Raw genomic sequence first — 2816 nt, 5'->3', positions numbered from 1 at the left:
AACCCGTCACTTTAGGTGTATGTGGCTGGCACCTTAGCCACTTGAGTCACAGGTGCCGAGCCTGGAGCATTTTCTTAGTCTATAGAAGCAGCACAGGGCACTGAGCCAGAGCATCCAGTAATTAGCCAGATGTGGATGGGACTGACAGTCTAAGGAGGGAACCCAGGAAAACTCAGTATAGTGAAATAGAGGTGTCCTATGGAGCAACACAGCTCAAAGTTCAGTCTGTGTCCTTAGTTCAGTCGTCATACTGTTCTCTTGTCTTTTCTGCTATGAGTACAGAAATTGAGAGCAGGCCAGACTCCACAGCTCATGCCCCCTGTAATCCCAGCATGTGGGAGGCCAAGGCAGGTAGATTGCCTGAGCTCGCAGGTTCAAGACCAGCCTGAGCAAGAGTGAGACTTAATCTCTAAAAAGATGGTGTTGTGGTGAGCACCTGTAGTCCCAGCTGCTTGGGAGGCTGAAGCAAGAGAATCGCTTAAGCCTCAGAGTTTGAGATTCCTGTGAGCTATGATGCCACAGCACTCTACCAAGGGTGACAGAGTAGACTGTCTCAAGAGAAAAAAAAAGGCTGGGCACGGTGGCTCATGCATGTAATCCTACCATTCTGGGAAGCTGAGGTGAATGGATTGCTTGAGCTCAGGAGTTCGAGACCAGCCTAAGCAAAAGCAAGACCCTGTCTCTACTAAAAATAGAAAAACTGAGGCAAGAGGATGACTTGAGCCCAAGAGTTGGAGGTTGCTGTGAATGATGATGCCAAGACACTCTACCCAGGGTGACAGCTTGAGACTCTGCCTCAGAAAAAAAAAGAAAGAGGCTCGGTACCTGTAGCTCAAGCAGCTAGGGTGCCAGCCACATACACTAGAGCTGGCAGGTTCGAATCCAGCCCCTGCCTGCCAAACAACAATGACAGCTATAACTAAAAAATAGCCGGGCATTGTGGCAGGCACCGGTAGTCCCAGCTACTTGGGAGGCTATGGCAAGAAAATCACTTAAGCCCAAGAGTTTGAGGTTGCTGTGAGCTGTGACACCATGGCAGTCTACCGAGGGAGACATAGTGAGACTGTCTCAGACAAAAAAAAAAGAAAGAAAAAAAAGAAGTCATCTGTGGCATTGAGCTGTCTATTGTTTATTCTGTTTTGTAATGTCTGTCTAGCAGATAGTTATTTAAAACTTTTTTTTTTTTTTGAGACAGAGTCTCATTTTATCACCCTCGGTAGAGTGCCCTGACATCATAGCTCATAGCAACCTCTAGCTCCTGGGCTTAAGCAATTTTCTTGCATCAGCCTCCCGAGTAGCTGGGACTACAGGCGTCTGCCACAATGCCAGGCTACTTTTTTGTTGCAGTTTGGCTGGGGCCAGGTTCAAATAGGCGCTGGCCCTTGTAGAGTGCTTAATACAGTGTTTATCAAATTGTAGCCTTTAGTTATTGAGTTAGTTATTAGCTAGCGTTCAGTCCTATGCCTTGATATCAAATTATGAGATAAAACTTTACTTCGCCTAAGGATGAGAATCTGATTGCTTCCCTGCGTTAGTTAATATCCCAGGGCTTTTCAGGCTGTAGAACGAAGCGCTCTGATTTGTTGCACCTCTCAATTTGATCTCAAGCACCTCTGTTGATTTTACTCTTCTTTTTGTCCTCCTGGCTGTCTGACTTTGCCTTTCCTCCAGGACTTTCCTACCTTCGTTCCCTTCTTCTAGGGTCTCTCCTAAGCATCTGAGATTACAGGTTGGAAGTCTTTGGGCCCCTTCGAACCCCTTGGTGTCATGTGTCCTGTCCAGTCACAAAGCCTGCCATCCCAGAACAATTTCTTAGCCTTTCATGCCTAGTTAGGGCAGCAATATCTCCACCCCATTCTCCTATCCAGACCCTAGCTTGCCCTGGAGCACATTTCCTACAGCACAACTGGGATCCTGCTTCTCCCCCCAACTGTTTACTGTGTGTAATGCTGTCTGTAGGCCTTAGTTTGGCATTCCAGGCCTTTCTCAATCTAGTCTGCAGTGTAATAGCCTTTGGGCCCTCATCCCCTTCTTCCCTTATCCTGGTCATGCCTGTGCAGCAAACCTCATTGTGTAATCGCAGCTGGTTAGAGCTGAAAGGGCCTCAAGAACCCACCAGATCAGTCTTTCCCAAGTTGGCGTACCCGTCAATAAAAGGACAGAGGTCGGAGTCAAAAAATTTTGTCCTCCCACCTCGAGCCTTGGAGATTCACTTTGACGTATCTCAGGCTGTGAAAAGTCCTGCAATAGGGCAGCGCCTATGGCTCAAAGGAGTAAGGTGGTGGCGGGTTCAAACCCAGCCCCCACCAAAAACTGCAAAAAAAAAAATCCAAAAAGTCCTGCAATAAAGAAAACTGCTTGGGGCAGCGCCTCTGGCTCACCTAGTAGGGCGCCAGCCCCATATACCGAGGGTGGCGGGTTCAAACCTGGCCCTGGCCAAACTGCAACAAAAAGAAATAGTCAGGCATTGTGGTGGGTGCCTGTAGTCCCAGCTACTAGGAAGGCTGAGGCAAGAGAATCGCCTAAGCCCAAGAGCTGGAGGTTGCTGTGAGCTGTGTGATGCCATGGCACTCTACCAAGGGTGACAAACTGAGACTCTGTCTCTTAAAAAAAAAAAGAAAAGAAAAGAAAAAAAGAGAAACCTGCTTGGCTAGGCACAGTGGCTCACACCTGTGATCCTAGTACTCCGGGAGGCTGAGGGGAGAGGGTAGCTTGAGCTGGGGAGTCCAAGACCATCCTGAGCGGCTCGGTGCCTGTGGCTCAAGCGGCTAAGGCGCCAGCCACATACACCTAAGGTGGCGGGTTTGAATCCCCAG

General features: G+C 48.7%; 1 protein-coding gene across 2 annotated transcripts in view; it reads left to right on the top strand.

Annotated features, from left to right (window-relative positions):
* COMMD7 (COMM domain containing 7) overlaps positions 1–2816 on the top strand; it is a 32847-nt gene that overhangs the window by 13875 nt on the left and 16156 nt on the right. The gene's annotated exons all lie outside the window — the stretch shown is intronic.

This window comes from Otolemur garnettii, unplaced genomic scaffold (assembly GCF_000181295.1).
Source record: "Otolemur garnettii isolate 467f Iridium unplaced genomic scaffold, OtoGar3 scaffold00025, whole genome shotgun sequence".
NCBI classification, from domain to species: Eukaryota; Metazoa; Chordata; class Mammalia; order Primates; family Galagidae; genus Otolemur; species Otolemur garnettii.
The sequence above is the reverse complement of the archived record's forward strand: the minus strand, read 5'-3'. Positions and strand labels throughout refer to the sequence as shown.